General features: G+C 50.5%; 1 protein-coding gene and 1 pseudogene across 2 annotated transcripts in view; both read left to right on the forward strand.

The window, feature by feature from the left end:
* Window positions 1-16,675, forward strand: part of LOC144149748 (uncharacterized) — a 371,422-nt gene that overhangs the window by 70,924 nt on the left and 283,823 nt on the right. The gene's annotated exons all lie outside the window — the stretch shown is intronic.
* LOC144148918 (eukaryotic translation initiation factor 4E-1A pseudogene) lies at window positions 7-12,167 on the forward strand (annotated as a pseudogene). The gene is made up of 2 exons (XR_013318105.1): window positions 7-157; window positions 11,093-12,167. The product of XR_013318105.1 is annotated as a eukaryotic translation initiation factor 4E-1A pseudogene (transcript).

Here is a 16,675-nt window from a genome sequence, read left to right on the forward strand (position 1 = left end):
CACCCGATTGGTCCAAACGTCACGTGCTCAGAAGTACGCGAGGAAGCCGACGCTCTACGCTGTCTACGCCTAATTTCCCTGCTCCGTGAGCTCCGTCATCAGCTCCGTCGAAGTATCACTGTCAACGTCGGCCTTCGTTGGACCAACTCTAACAGACGTGAGTTGTTTTCATTAATCGTTCCTTTCGCTATTCGTGCTGGTGGTACTGTTGTGGGAAGAGTTGTGTGATGTTACTGCATTTCTGAAAAGGCGTCGTTTTAGCGCCGTAGATTCGCGTCGAGACACGGCGTGTTCGCAGTAGTGGCCGCGTCCGATGTATGTGCGCAAATAATGGAGGGTGGCGCGAATGACTTGATGCCGCGTCGTTTTGACACGTGCAGTGCCTTCAACTGCGTGGATTTAGTAGCCGGTAGGGAGTTCGGCAGCTGAATTCCTTCTAGCTCCTCGTGCTCTCTTGCAGCCTTGTTCCGAAAGTTGTGGCCGCGTTTGCCGTGCTCTAAAGGGGTGGATAGAGGTTGCCATGACCGTCGTGCACGGTTTTGCGTTGCTATGTGCGGGCGCGTTGGTCTAGTCGTGACATCTTGTGTCGACGCGGTCAGATGACGTCGAGTGGAACGCGCTATTCCTCCACCATGGGTGCTTATGCGAGGTGGACCGATGAGCAGTGGCGTTTGCTTGCGGGTGTTCTCCCGTGTTTTTCTCGGGAAGTTGTGAATACGTATTTAACTGCTTCGTGCGCGCCAGGATAAAATTCGAGCTGGTTATTACACGAACGAAGAGACTGAATTTCTAAGCGGGCGTGGAAATATGTTTGAGGGTCGCTCGCGATGACAAATTTTCTCGCGGTTATTGCTGTGTGTAGTAGTAGTAGGTTTGTATTTATTGACGCAAGGGTATGCTTGCTGTGTGTGCGTCTTCGCGCGTTTTGACTGTGTGTCTGGGTAAATGGGAAATAGCTGTAACTTAGTATTTTGAAAGCAGTGGGACGCTAAGTAACTATTTTTCCTATGTTTTGCTGCAACTGTCTCGTAAAATGGTGCGATTATACTACTCGGTTACACTGGTATTCTAACGTTCTTGTAAGGCGGAAAAGACCACTCGTCGACCATATATCCCCTTCTCTTGAGATGCGTAACAAACTTTGTGGTCTAATTCGTGTGTATATGCTTGTTTTGGAACTGTATGAGCACAAACTTTGGAAAAAGAGAACTTTACCCTTGGCAGAACGAGAGAGCTTGCGAAAAGGCTTCTTCCTAATACCTGTTTTGAATGTTTGTCAGCGTAATTAAAAAGTCGCAAACTAAACGTGCGCTGCTTCCCCCAGTGTGTTTAGCGCATTCGGTTTAAACCTACCAATAAAAAAAACAGTTGCACTCCTGCGATATTTGGAATGGCGTATAGCTGACTTCGGCTCGCTGGCAAGCCACCTTTCGCGAAGACGAGCTTCGAATCTTTGGTGGTAGGAAGGTGGACGCGCGTCGCGTGCCACGGCGCACGAGCTGAGATTGCGCACTAGACGGCCGTCGAGGCGGTGGCAACATCTGTCGGCCCAGCGGGATACCGTTTGTCTGGCGTGACGGGAATCAACGCGTTTTAAATGCGGAGCATTTCTTAGTCGCACGATGTCGCGCTTCGGCGTCGGCGCCGTCCACACGCTCACTGCGCATGCGCGTCGCGTCGAGGCGAAGGTGCGCGTCTCTCCCCCGTACCCTCCTCGCTCTCAACAACAGGGGCGGCGGTGCGGGAGGAGCGCGTGTACCCCGTGCGCTCCGTCGCTCTCAACAACAGCTGCGGCGGTGCGGGGGGAGCGCGTCTGTGCGCGCATGCGTCGTAGCTACCCGTGCGCTGCGTCGCGCTCAACAGTAACGGCGGCAGGGCGTGTACACATGATAACGGCGTGGTGGGTGCGTGGAAAGTTCGCGCGCTTATGTACGGAAGTGTGCGCATGCGCGTCTCTCCCCCATACTCCTCTCCCTCGAACGCGGGCGGTGTGTATATAAGCGGCGGAGCGCGCGTTCGGAATTCAGTCAAGGGCGTCTTTGCTTGGCTTTCGCTTGACTTGACGCTTTGCTTGACGGCACCAAGCAATAAAGACAGACTTTAACTTTACACTCCTTGCCTTCGCTTCTCCTTCATTCAATAAATAAGAAAGACGAAATAACAATTAAGCATTCCCAAACCATACGCAATTACGCAGCATTCACGCGATACTCTCACCACTCTGCGACGCATTTACTCGAGTTCCCCCCGTGGGGAGATGCGGGCGGGTTTTTCGAGCTTCCCAACAGCTCCGCGTTAAAATGGATGTCGTTTCATTTGGTTTGTTGGATATTTACGTCGTTTTTCCGTCCATCAACCAATTCGCTGTGGTGGGCAGCCGGAAGGGGCGGGGCGTTTGTACAAGCGTTTATTTGGACTATTTCTGCAGCCTTTAATAGCTATGTGGGTATGAAATTGGGACAAAAACTTGTGGCTTCAGGGAAAGCTAAGTGGCCTCGTTGATTGATTGATTGATTAATTGATTGATTGATTGATTAATTGATTGATTGATTGATTGATTGATTGATTGATTGATTGATTGATTGATTGCAGGTCTTAACGCGTCGTAGCTACACCTGGGTTACGAGGCGCGCTGTAGAGTAGGGCTCCGGATTCATTTTGACCACCTGAGAGTACTTAGTGCGCCCCGAAATCCTGATCGACACACGAACGTTTTCATTTTTCGCCTCCATGAGAAAAGCAACCGCGGTGCCCGGGATCTAACCCGCGTCCTTGGGCTCACCAGCACAACTTGGCCGCTGAGCCACCGCAGCGGGTTCCACGTTGCCAGTAAGATATCGCTGGGGTGAGGGAGAGAAGGTGAAAGGGCCGTTTCTCCCGGTTTCGAGTCGCCTCTCGCTGCAGATAAAACAAGTGTTTTCATTATTGAAAGCGGAGCTGTTTAGACTCGCAATGTCCGTTGACGACCGTAACACTTCTTAGGTGGTTCGATGGAAAAGGAAAGGAAATGGACTGGGGATATTATTGAGCCCAGCTGGGGGCTCACCGGCATACAACCCAGTCCGGGGGTTAGGGAATATAGAAGGAATAGGATGGAGTAGAGAAAAAGGAGATAGGTAAAGAGAGAAAAGCTAAGGCGCCGCGAGGAAAAGAAGCGTTGCCACAGTCACTGGGGGCCACTGAGCACAGTACACACCACAAACGCAGGTCCTGGCGTCATGCTGCGTCCGGGAGAAGTTCACCAGGCGAAGGAACTCCGCTAGGGCGATAGATGGCGTCACCGCCTTGACGGCCGTCCAATGCGTGATGTCGGTTCGTGCGCGGGGCAAGCTGCGCTAGGCCCCCACACTGTATCCTCGGTATTCAATGGCGTGGAATGCATGCAGGCAACCAAGTGTGCGCCGCCATATCTGTGGCCAAGCGTCTGTTGCTAGGCGACTTTGTGCGCACGACCCGCAGACTGGCGCCCCTCTTCTCCTCCATGCAACCGTGTGAGTGCGCCGTCACTCGTTACGTCGGGCTCTGCAGGATGGCGGCACTTGTCCGTGCTAAGCACTACTAAGCACGGCTGTGAAACACATGACCGTGTTTCACGTTACGAACTCTTCGCCGAACACAAAGTATTGCGTCGAGTTCACTGTGAGTGCGATTAATAACATCTCTGTTGGCGCCGCAGTTTAGAATCGGATTGGAACGGAGCAGATGACGCACGCCGGTGTCTTTTTTCTTCGGCGTGCGGCAGCAGTGGCCCCGGGCTGCGCCGTGTCCGCGGCGCATCGGCTATATCTGTGGCCGTTTCCATTGTTGCCAAGCGAAGAAATTGACCGCTAAACTTTTCAACGAATACCGTCTATATGATGTTCACATGAAGGTTTAGCGGGCGATTTATTCTCTTGGCAACACTGAAAACCGCCATGAAAGCGCCCACCGTGTCTGCGCATGCGTCCGCATCTCGCATAAAGAAAAAAATCGAAGCGCCTTAGCTCAGCAAACCTTGGACATGCAAAACAAAAGCTTCGTGTAGTCTGGTTGAGTCTTGGTTTCTCTTGATTAACCTTTGATTTATCTGTATTGCCGTCCACGTCTCAAAGCCGTGGGTCTAGAGCGCTAGGTTTGATATTTTGCAAGTCGCAAGTTCTAATTCCCGAGGGTGCTTTTTTTGTAAGTTGATTTTTTTTTCGTTCTCGGCCGATGTTTTCTATACTGAGCTAACCATTGTTGGGCTGTAACGTTCACTGCTCCACGAGCGAGTTCGCAGAACTCGCGCAGACTGACACTAACACGCTAGCGAGTTCTCGTTGGCGTGCTGTTGCCATAAGCACCGACTGCTTGCGGGCAGTGGGCACAGGCTAGAATCAGCGGACCCTTGGCCTGGTGCGAACACGCTTTTTACGATACAGGCATGAGCGAGGCAAGCTCCAATTATGGGGGAATTCAAGAGGGCATGGCATTCGAACGTCTGTGGTGACACAGAGGGCGTTCATCCACTGCGTAGGCCTCGGCTGGTGATTGCTACGATTCGAAGGCGTCCTGGAAGCCTTATCTTAGGCATTTTACAGCCGACTACATGGCAGAAGCGTGGTATGGTGGTTATTGAGATATCGACAATGCCCATCCATCGAAAACGTGGGATGTGTTGTTTTACAAAACCGAAACCGAAACTTGTTTGAATGCTAATCTTGGACATCGTCCAATCACGGTGCATCTCCTCCCGACGTCACAGCCTTTAGTTCGTGCGGCCGCCGCAGACCGCACTTGGTAGTTTTTCTTCTTTCGGGCTTTATAAAATAATTACCGACTTATCAACCAGATAACCGATGAAAAGTGTGTTAATTTGAGCCAGTCTACGCAGTGCAAGCAAGAACTGGAGCTTTACAAGTTCACTTCAGTGTCCCTTAAAATGGGGCCTTGCGAGCAGCGCCGACAGCGGGCGCGGCGGATCACGCGATGCTCTTCGAGGGTTGTGTTGCCGGTGGTGTGTCTCCGATGAGAAGGTTAAAGGGGCACTGACACAAAAATTTTGCATCATGTTTTTTTGGTTGCGATAAGTAGCTCGTGACCTACTTCTCACCTGTAGAAACCTCATTTGCTTCAGCGTGCGACGGTTGTTTAATTAGAGGCATTTTCAATGCGGCCAGTCGCAGTTTCGGTTTCAGCAGGTGCCGCGAACCGACGGATTTTGTGGGAACAAAGCTGACCACGTGACCATCGGAGGGATATCACAGAGCAGAGCCGCCGTAGCACTGTCGAATCGCATCGCCGGTAGTTTCTGCGAATGCCCCCACGTACTGATCTCGTAAGCCGCTTAATTAAAAAGCGACCGTGGACGTGACGCAGGCGCTGCGAGTGGAAATGCTACCGCGGCTAAAGAACGACGCGCGACGCTCGAGACACGCGCGCTGGTAGCAGCCGGCCGGTCTGTCTACAGGTCCGCCTACAGATGTGTACGGCTTAGCACTGCGGCGGATATTCGATTGCCGCTCTCGGAAGCGGTGCAGATGACAATTTTTAATGCAACCCGACATCGCATCATTAACTCCTTTCTAAGCTGCCATGGTTGCGATTTGGGTACAGTTTCCTGCAGCGATAACAAGCTATCACTCGAGCTACCAGCGACGGCCTGGGCCCCTTCGCGGCCGTGGCCGCCGCCTGCACAGCGACCGTGCGGCTCGCTCAGTGGACTTTTCGTGTATCCGGCGCGTTTTCGCGTCCAATGTAAATAAAAGTAATAGAAACAGAGTTCCTGGAATCGCTGTAGAACTTTGGTCGCGGCTAGCTGCCCGATGAGCTGACGAAATCACGGCGCCTCCGCCGGCAACGATCGGGTCGTTCGTTCTCGAGAGCAGAAGCTCCGCCCTCCGGCCCTCCGATTGGAGCGGCGAGCCGGGCGAGCCGGCGAAAAACGCCGGCCGTGCGGAAGCGGCAAACACAAACTCGTGACGTGTTTGGATGTTGTTTATTTACACAATATCCTCGGGATGTCGATTGCGCGTGGTCCTCTGCTGGCTGCTCGGTTGCGTTTCGCACACTTTAAAATTGATTTTAAATAGGTTCTAGGCTGTATTCGCCGCTGATATGTGCCCACACCAATCTATCTCCGAAGTTACCTCGCCTTCAAAATTTTGTGTCAGTGCCCCTTTAACTTGCCCATCCTCCGCGAAACCGCTGAACGAAAGTAGTAAAGCCTTGCTTTAAAAAAAAAAAAGTGGCCTCGGCGACCTTTGCCGGTGCCGTTACTACCCAATTCTCGGCCGTGGCGTCAACAGACGTAATAATAGCAGTAAGCTTGTGTGGTGACCCTTTACTTGCCCTAGAGAACTCCGCATAACCACCGGAGGACAGAGACACGGTTGCGAAGAGCGGCACGACGCACGAAATGCCTACGCTACAGAGCATTTGCCTGCGGGTACGGATATCGACACAGATGCGCCCGCACCTTGCCCACGGCAGAGTCGTTTAATACAAAGTTAATGTTTCAGAAGAAATTGCAAGGTTCACGCGCATGCCTATTTATACGCGGTGGTAGCGTAGCGGAGAGTGCATTGTTAGTTGGGAGACCAGCACAGACATTTATCGGCGAGTGTCCGAGCGACCGAAGTCGAAGCGCTCGCCGAGAGCTGAGCAATCTGGGGCAGATACCAAAACAAGGCAGCTGGCAATCCGCTGATCTGTGCCGACGACTTTAATCATGCCTTGCGACAGGTAGTAGGCTGTACGACCGTGCGCGGAACAAAAGTTAACGTCGAGGTAATGATTTGGGCTCGGTGGGACTGCCTCACGCGTGCGCCTCCATTCCGAAGCCTGCGCGTCGCCGTTGGTAAGACGACACTTATGGTTGCCAACATGCGCGCCACGCCAGTGAATACGACCTATATATCCACCGATAAGCTACCAGACCTCCCTGGGTGAGCTTCGAGTACGTGCGTACCGCTGAGAGTGGCTTTATGAACGACCCCCGCCTCTTTTGCAGGTGGCCGCCCGCGTGCCGAAGTTGCCAAATACCACTTCTGTGGTCAAACGAAAGGTTTGAGGGGCCGTATCGTGAGGAGCCGTACTCCTTCGGTCGTACACGCCCACCGCCGCCCTCCACCAGACCCTTACTGCAGGCCTAGAAGTGCCAGGAGCACACGTAATGTGTGTACACGTATAGATAGTTGTTCGTAAACATTGTGTTTTTACATGCGTATGCATCTTTTAATTTTACTTATATATTAGCGTGTATATGCTTCTGCCGTTGCCAAACAGCTGCTGTGTATACGGGCTGCCAGGCACGCTTCAAGTGGTCGGTGACCGCTTTTTCGCCTGGTGCACCCCCAAAACTCCGATGTTTTAAAATAAACTTGAAACTTCAACTCCCGAGAAGATGCGACGGCGGTCCAGTGTGCGGTCTCGGCTCGTGCGCCGGGGCACGCGGCTCACTATCACCCCACATATGTCCACCCATAAACTACCACACCTCTGTGGGTAAAAAGCTACGAGCACGTACATACCGCGGAGAGTGGCGTTGTGAGCATAGGTCGGCGTACTCACTCGTGAGTACACTCATTTGTACTCATTTGTACTCAAACTCACGAGTGAGTACGATGATGAGTGATCCCACACCAAGAAAAATACAGTGAGTACGATGACGAGTGAGTACAGGGGTAAGTCCACTACTCGTGAGTACAGTACTCATGAGTACACTACTCATGAGTATGAGTACTCATGAGTACAGTATTCATGAGTATGAGTACTCATGAGTTTGAGTACTCATGAGTATGAGTATTCATGAGTACACAGTACTCATGAGTACACAGCACTCATGGGTACACAGTACTCATGAGTACACAGTACTCATGAGTACACAGTACTCATGAGTACACAGCACTCATGAGTACAATACTCATGAATACTGTTTTTGCGAGTGCTTGCACTCTTGAGTATATGCACTCCTGAGCACAGTAGTGCAAACAGTAGGGCAAACAAGAAAACGGACGACAAAAGCTGTCACCCGAAGACACGCAGAAAAACGCAGTTTACGGCCACGGCTGCACCGTTAAGCCCCGAGCTCCCCTGAGCCCGACCCGGCCTGAGAACAAGAGGAGACGCCAGCCGGAACGCGAGTGCTTTTGTTACGTTTCGCTTTCTCGCATGTACTTGCCTTCGCGCAGTAAGTCGCCCAACAACAGTGCACCGCGTCAGACGTTTTCTTCCTCTGTCCTGATTTATATGTAACCTGTGTTTTTCTAATCAATTAAACAATTTATTTTTTCTACTTAGTTTTTCATTCGAGCTACGACCTAGCTAACAGTGCAGATAATTTGATTATTCGTGAGTGACACAAATTGAGTACTCATGAGTACAGATTGAGTACTCATGAGTGCAGAATGAGTAGTACTCATGAGTGCCGAATGAGTAGTACATGAGTAGTACTCATGAGTACAGATTGAGTACTCATGAGTACAGAGTGAGTACTCATGAGTAAAGATTCAGTACTCATGAGTACAGATTGAGTACGAATACTCGTGAGGACAAATGAGTTTGTGTACAAGTGAGTACAATTACAAATGAGTATTTGATGAGTGAGTACGAGTGATTTTGTGAACAGACGAACTTTTTGAGTCAGAGTTTGATTGAGTACAGCGTCAATGAAAAAAATTGGGATTGAGTTTGAGTGAGTTCTTTCTGTTTTGCCGACCTATGGTTGTGAGTGACCCTCGCCTCTGCGGGAATTGACCGCCCGCGTGCCGAAGTCAGCTCCGCTGTTTCCGATTCCCTCACAGGCGTTGAACTGGCTTCAATCAGTTTTATTTGTTGGTCCTGTCAGGTAGTACAGTTTGCGCGTTCTGGGTCACGAAGTGGAGGCTTGCGCTGCTGAGCACGAGGTCGCGGGTTCGATTCCCGGCCGCGGCGGCCGCTTTTCTGATGGAGGCGAAAAGTAAAAACGCTCGTGTGTTCAAGATTTCGGCGCACGTTAAAGGTCCCCAGGTGGTCAAAATTAATCCGGAGCCCTCCACTGCGGTGCGCTTCATCGCCTGCGTTGCGTCGGCGCGTTAAACCCTACAATCAATCAATCAACGAAGTGGAGGCGAACCATATTGTACGCAGGTAGCACAGCCGGCAAATATCCACTCGCGGCACTTTTTTTTCTTTTTTTTTCTTTTTTTTTGTACTGGTAAAAAAACTATATTCATTCAACTATAACCCGCCGCGGTGGCTCAGTGGCTAAGGCGTTGCGCTGCTGAGCACGAGGTCGCGGGTTAGATTCCCGGCCGGGGCGGCCGCTTTTCTGATAGAGGCGAAAAGCAAAAACTCCCGTGTGTGCGAGATTTCGGCGCACGTTAAAGATCCCCAGTTGGTCCAAATTAACCCGGAGCCCTCCACTACGGCGCGCCTCATCGTCTGCGTTGCGTCCGCGCGTTAAGCCCTATAATCAATCAATCAATCAATCAATCAATCAATCAATCAATCATCCAACTATACGCACTATCAGGCCTCTTCCGGAGGATGTCCGAACTGAATGCATTTGAAACACGTCTCCTCGCACCACGATGCATCTGTTCGGAGGGTGAACTGTGCGCCTAAAATATCAAGAGAAACAACGAGATACATCGTCATATCTGTTCAGTGTATCGTATTTTTTTTAATCGTGCTCTCGCCTGGCAGTAGCCCCGCAGAAATTGGAAGTAAGAATTATTGATCAGCTACGGCCTGCCTGTACATGACCCGACGCTTTATGCTGAACGTGAGCGAAAATTCGCTTAGCTCTGATCCGTAAGCGATGCGATGCGATGAGGTTTTTGAGGGGGGGGGGGAGGTGGTGAAAAGGGCCCGAAACTGTCTGGCGTGGGGTGCCGACACCTTATCAGGCCCGAGGGGGGGGGGGGGGGGGGTAAGGGGTATTTGATGTCGGTTTTGGTCTTAGAAGCGAAATCCTTGTTGGAAGTGGATTTTTTATTCAGGATTTGACTTCTTTTACAGCCGAACTGTGTCGACTAGACATGATAAAACATAAATATTTCAATTCTTTAAACTTTCATTGGCGTTCTGCATTGAAATTGAGACATTTCAGGTGCACTCGGTTCGTTCTTGGCTGCCTATCTTGGTTAATTTTCACGACTTTATTATAGCCGAATCTTGAGTACAATAGCTATCATTTTTGAGTAGCCCACAGTCCGGAATCCTTACGGGTAATTGAATGTAGTTGACTAAAAATTGCTACAATTGATAATCTATCAATACTCGACCACCGACAAAATACTGTTGATAGTTTTGTTTGCATCGCTAGTTTGCTTATTCGACCATCGGGGGACTTCGCTAGTAATATGTATAGTTTTCTATTCGGCAGAAAAGTAGATAGACTCTCCGAACATTTTTTCCGAGCGACTGTTGTATTATTTACGGCAAACCTTGCATACTTTATTTGAAGATACGCATATTTGTTGCCGCTTTCCAGGTCCCTTCTGTAAAACTAGACTTTTTTCGTTGAGCCAGTTAACAAGCTTTCATCAGAGTTAATGTGACAAAACACTCTAGGAACGTATAATAACTTCACGAGGTTCTTGTGGGCGGCTTAGACCCCGCGGGTGCAGGCCTAAAAAGCGAGAACCTCGGAAGGAAGAGAGAGAGACAGAGAGAAAGAATAAAACATGTTCCACATCCATTGCTATTGCGGTCACTCCAGACCATGGCGAAGTGGCATCCGTCCCGGTCCCACTGGCAGTTGTCGACCAGCCGTGCCATAGTCACCAGCCAAAGCTGGCAGCCGGGGTCTGAACTGGTCAGCGCCGCCACCCACTGAAAAGGAGGTAGGGTTGGGATTGGGATGGGAAGTTCATAGTGTTGGGACATGCACTGACTATGTAGTATATTAGGAGCGAAACAAATTCAGACACATGGGCTCTGAAGTTTTCTTATCAGAGCGCGTGTCTGTTCCCGGATAGGGGCCATAGTAGCTCCCGGATCAGTGAGAAATGTGCGAAGTTAGCCCTGAAAATTGTTGCGAAGTAGCACCCACCAAGTATACTGCGCTACTATTGCCTTTGCTATTGACAGTCTGAAAAAAATCATCAGGTGTGTTCTAAATTCTTGTCCATGTTTACAACGTACGCAGGGCCTGCTTTGGCGTGTACACCGTAGCATCAAGATGGAGCCGAAAGAGAAAAACCCAGACTTGGCCGAAAAGGCTCGGGAAATCCGACTAAATGATCCGGAGCTGCAGGCAGTGGGAGCGAATGCTGGAGAGGACCAGTCGCTCGAGCCCGTTTCAGCGGAAATCGAAAGAGACAAGCCCACTGAGTCAGTCGTGGCGGATGCCGGAAGCGGCGAGCGACCCGAGCTCCTGGGCGCGGAGGCCAGGGAGCAGCAGTCGGTCGAGACCTCAGCGGCGGAAGCTGAGGAGACGGCCCAGCGCCAGGATGATCCACAAGCATCGCACCTGGCTTCCGGAGCACGTCCACGGCAAAAGCCCGACATGTCCCGCGTGGTCGCCCGCGGTCCGCGCAACACGCACCCGCTGCAGCACCGCTGGAGCCTGTGGTACTACCGGAAGGACAAGCGCCGCACCTGGGAGGAGAACCTGATGGAGGTGACCTCCTTCCAGAGCCTGGAGGACTTCTGGGCGCTGTACAACCACATCGAGCCGGCCAGCAACCTGCGCCGGGGCTGCGACTACGCGCTCTTCCGCTACGGCATCGAGCCCTCGTGGGAAGACGTCAGGAACAGAGACGGCGGCCACTGGCTCTTCGCCGAGGACCGCAGCCGCAGGGACCTGGACGGCGACTGGCTCGAGGTCCTGCTCTGCCTGGTCGCCGAGGAGTTCGGCGAGCACAGCGGGGACGTGTGCGGAGCCGTGGTCCAGGTGCGCTCCAAGGAGGACAGGATCGCTGTGTGGACGACGGACAGCAGCCGCGAGGTCGCCAACCTCGTGATCGGCCGCACGCTCAAGGAGAAGCTCAAGCTGCACCCGCGCAACCTGATCCCGTACCGCTCGCACGCCGACATCATGCGGACGGAGGACGGAGCCGAAATCAAGGCCAAGTACAAGGCCTGAGGGCGACAAATCCGACAAAGCGCAGTGGGCACGAGGCTGTTAGAAGAGAGGAGTACAACACAGCCTTCACCGATGATTTCTTTATCGTATTTGATGACCTGCGTGTTGATTTGGCTTGGTTTAAATAAACGTTTATTGAAACCTAATCTCTATCCGGTCCAGAGGCGTAGCTTGGATCTCATGAATACGAAGACAAGTTCACCCTAACTGCCGAGAGAGCCCTGAAGGAGCGGACGTCTAAAAGGGCCTTCGCACGTCTTTCCTGAGCAAGCCAGAGAGTATCCGTGATGCCCTGCTACCCCGCATTACTCGCGGCTTTGAGCTGAAGAAAAGGGTTCTGGAATACCATGGTAGAATGTTGTCATGCTCGTCGTCGTCGCCGGGGATGGTGGGTGAACTAGAGTTCCTCAATATAGCTCCCTGCGGGAGCTATGCAGAGGAACTCTGGGGTGAACGGAATGCGAAGGGAAAATGCAACCGCGTTTAATTCAAAAGAACTACCCCTACTACACTGGCATTTCAAAGGCATTCGCTGCGACCATCAGTCGACGTGAAGTTGCCACGCAGACAAAATACAAGATGTGGTGTTGTATAGTGTGCTCTTAGCGCTTGTCCGGCATCAAACGATCCTTATTCACTGAGAAATTTATCCTTAAATTTTTATTCTCCCACCAACTCGTGTTCCGTGACGTCTGCGATCACGTAACCAGGACAGGTCTTCAAGAGAACGTTAGTACGCTGTTCAGTCTGCAGCGGACTGCGGAACGCTTTGTTTAACGTCACTACTCGTAGATGGCGCCACCATGCTGCTCACGACCGCTCTCGCTTTGCTTCTGACTGTACTTGCGCACTGCTTGCTTTTGCTACGGTTGGTTGAAATCATGGTGTTCGCTTGACAAACTGGGTCACGTAAGACAATGTGGCTTACACCAATCGGCCAGTGTCATGTGAGACCACCCCAAACCGCCGCAGTTATGTGCAGCTATAACAAGCAGTGTGCGCAGTACCAACAGCAGTACGCACGGGTGTTTCAATGGTTACGCGTACTTCCGTAAATTTCATTGTTTACCCCACCATTCTTACTGCTATAAAATGATTAGGCACTAAGCTTAAGCGAAAATAGGTCGTTTTGCAAGCTATGAGCCCTGCCTAACATGCGTTTGCGTTTGCAGGCCCCAGCCAATAGCACAGCTGCCCACAATGCGTCATTGGGTTTAGTACGAGAAATGAGTTAATGGTTCGCATGGCCATTCTCTTTTCCCCTAATTATACAGCTTATTTGAGCGAAGATTTCGTTAAAGGTGGTGTCAGTGTTATTCTAATGAGGCAATCTTTCGGATCAACCGAACTCATTTTCGCTGCATGGCCCCTTTAAACGAATGTCCTCGAATGCCATTCGGAATCAGCCGTGCTTCACTACGATTTCGATGGCAGTTGAAAGCTTGATGACCAACAGATAACCGTTCGTCATTAAAGGTAAGAGAGTGGATTCCCAGAGAAGGTAAGCGTGGCAGGGGGCGGCAGAAAGTTATACCCCTGCTACACTAGCGTCCGAATGTCATTTGACTCAAATGCCAGGTTTTGCTGCTTTGAAATGCCATTCGGCTCAAATGACATTCGAGCCAAATGAGCTCCCAGAGACACATTTGCGATTTCAAAGGCCATTTGTAGCACTCTCGCACGCAGCATCTTCAATCGGCAATAGAAAATGCTTCCGTACGTAAAACAAACAAAACTATTTTGTTTGTGGAACTTAGTTCACTGTTGATTGATTGATTGTAGGGTTTAACGCGCCGACGCAACGCAGGCGATGAGGCGCGCCGTAGTGGAGGGCTCCGGATTAATTTTGACCACCTGGGGATCTTTATCGTGCGCCGAAATCTCGTACACACGGGCGTTTTTGCTTTTCGCCTCCATCAGAAAAGCGGCCGCCGCGGCCGGGAATCGAACCCGCGACCTCGTGCTCAGCAGCGCAACGCCTTAGCCACTGAGCCACCGCGGCGGGTTTTGTTCACTGTTGATTTACTTAAAATATGAAATAACCATATTTAATTTTCATTCTGTCAAAACCAGTGGGTCAGTCGCAAAAAGAAAAGAAAACTACGCAAGACAGCCACCACATTAGAATCAAAACTGGTGTCTCTCCTAATTTCATATCATTTTACTGCCTCAGACTGTTCCTAAATTTGATTGTTGTATTATTGTACGAAAACGGAACTGGGCGACAACAGTGCCACCACAGCACGGTGAGCAATTGTGAAAGCTTTCGAATGCTATCGAAATTGTAGTTAGCACGGTGGATGCGGAATGGCATTCGAAGCACCCCATTTGAGTCAAATGACGTATGGTTCAAATGACATTCGGACCCCAGTGTAGCTAGGGTATTAGACGGGCAGATGAGATCAAGAGGTTCACGGTGGTAAATTGGTCGTAGTTAGCACAGGACAGGGATGATTGGAGATCCATGGGAGAGGCCTTTGCCGTGCAGTGGGCGTAGATAGGCTGGTGATGATGATGATGAAATCTGCCATTTTCCCGCTGCCCTGTGATGCCATCAAGTTCTTTTTTAAATGCGGAGCATTTCTTACGCTCGCCTGGTCCTCCGTCGTTGATGGCGGCGCCGTCCACACTCACACTGCCCATGCGCAACTCTCCTCCTTACACCCACAGCTCCGCGATACTACACTATAAAAAAAGAAATAGTTAGCGGCGCCCGGTTTCGATCCCACGACTCTCTGGCCGCAACGGGAGGTACGCGGTGCTCTTCCCACTACGCTACAAATCCGGGACAGGAGCAAGTGCTACGAACGCGCCTTATGTCCTTGACTCATTCAAACTACGTCAAGAAGCTACTGATACAACGAATGCACGCGAAGCTGAACGTCAACGGAAACGACGAACTGAAAACTTTAGACGGGGATGCTGAATTTCCCGTGGGAAAGCTGTGGCGGGAAGCGCCACGCGCCTTCCAGCTCAACCAGCCCCGTCCGCAGCGCCTCTGATGCTGATGGTGGCTGGATGCCCCTAGGGATTGGCCAACCAAAGAATCCATCACGAGATAAGTTCGCGTTCAACCACCGTCGTCATCTTCCCGTAGGGGAACCGCCGAAGAAGAAGAAGAACGAGAAGACAAAGAATATTTTTCATTATTCTCCTCCACTCCCTCCTCCTTCTTCTTCTTCCTCTTCTTATTTTTCTTTATTTAATTATTTATTTATTTATTTCCTTTTTTTCTTGTTTTAATATTGACCAAATTCCAAACTCAATTCCTCCAACACAAGGAAAAGAAAAGCTTCCAAATTTTTCTAATTTTCTTTGAATCATTCTCATTTTCTAATTTTCTTTGAATCTCATTCGAATTAACGACTGATGTTTGGCCGATCCCCTGATTGGGTATGCGCCAATAATATCAAGTAACAACAACAACAACAGCTGCGAAGAGGAGGGCGTGTACATTGCTCTCAGCCGGTGCACCAATGTCAACAACGTTTACCTCACCAAAGCTGACGGAGACTACCGATTCTACCACAGAGACAACATCGATAAGAACATGATGGACGAGTTTCGGCGCCTCGAGAACCACCGCCTACTCACCGTAACACAACAGCACTTGCGTGCCTTTGCCACCGGTGTGGACCCGGACGCGGAATTCCCCCTGGCGCTAGTAAAAACCAGATCACTCAACATAACGGTAACACAATGGAACCACACGGAACCGCCACGATGCTTCGCATCCTCATCAGGGTTCCCCACGGAAAGATGGTGTACTTTTTTCAGACAGTATAGGTGCATTTTAAAGTTTTGGTAATTTCTCGCGTTAAAAATATCGCTATCGGCATTCAAAATTACTCATGAATGCAATTAGTCTTTTTCTTCCACTAATTGCGAATATCTTTCAAAGCCTGCGCTCTCCCCTTGCTGTGATGAGAGTATATCAGTAAAGTTTGAAGCAGTGTGTTCAGTTCAGAAGAAATCAACATCACGGCCCATTAGTAATAATGCTCATGTGAACTCATTTTTTTTTATTTCCCAGTAATAATTTCCGTAAGTTCCGCCAAGGTATGGAAACGAGAGTATAAATATTTGAGTCTCCAAGGCATGTGGGCATTCGGCTTGAATGGCCTCGAAGCACACTCGAACCGAACCCCGTTGAAAAACCCAGTGGAGCAGCATGGCATTCGCATTTCAGTGGAATGACATGTAGTTCGTAGGCATTCGAGTGGCCAGTATAGCGGAGGCATATCCTTGGTAACTCACTCACCTTTTCTGCTATACGTAAAAGGACCCTTACCACCCACATCGAAACGCCTTATGAGGTAAAGTCTATCCTCCCACCAATTTCGTCCCGCGAGAATGATAAAATTGGCGAAGCTTGCACTAAAGTTCGCGCAAGTGTTGAACCATATATAGCGAAGCTGAACGATTTCTTTCTATATAAGCACTTAAGGACACACCACCACGCATTGCATAAGGTTTAAAATTGTTTATTGGCAGGTTACGTCGTCTCTTTTCACTGTGGTAGTAGTAGTCATCGTCATATCCATCTCAACCGTCGCCTTCCTCATGCTTGACTGACGGGCCCGGATCGTTTTGTCCGCAGGCTTTCACAGTTCTCCCAAAGTGGAACACGTCAGCACGGGCTAC

The sequence above is a fragment of the Haemaphysalis longicornis genome, unplaced genomic scaffold (assembly GCF_048455015.1).
Source record: "Haemaphysalis longicornis isolate Haplotype H1 unplaced genomic scaffold, Haemaphysalis longicornis Haplotype H1 scaffold_8, whole genome shotgun sequence".
Taxonomy (NCBI): domain Eukaryota; kingdom Metazoa; phylum Arthropoda; class Arachnida; order Ixodida; family Ixodidae; genus Haemaphysalis; species Haemaphysalis longicornis.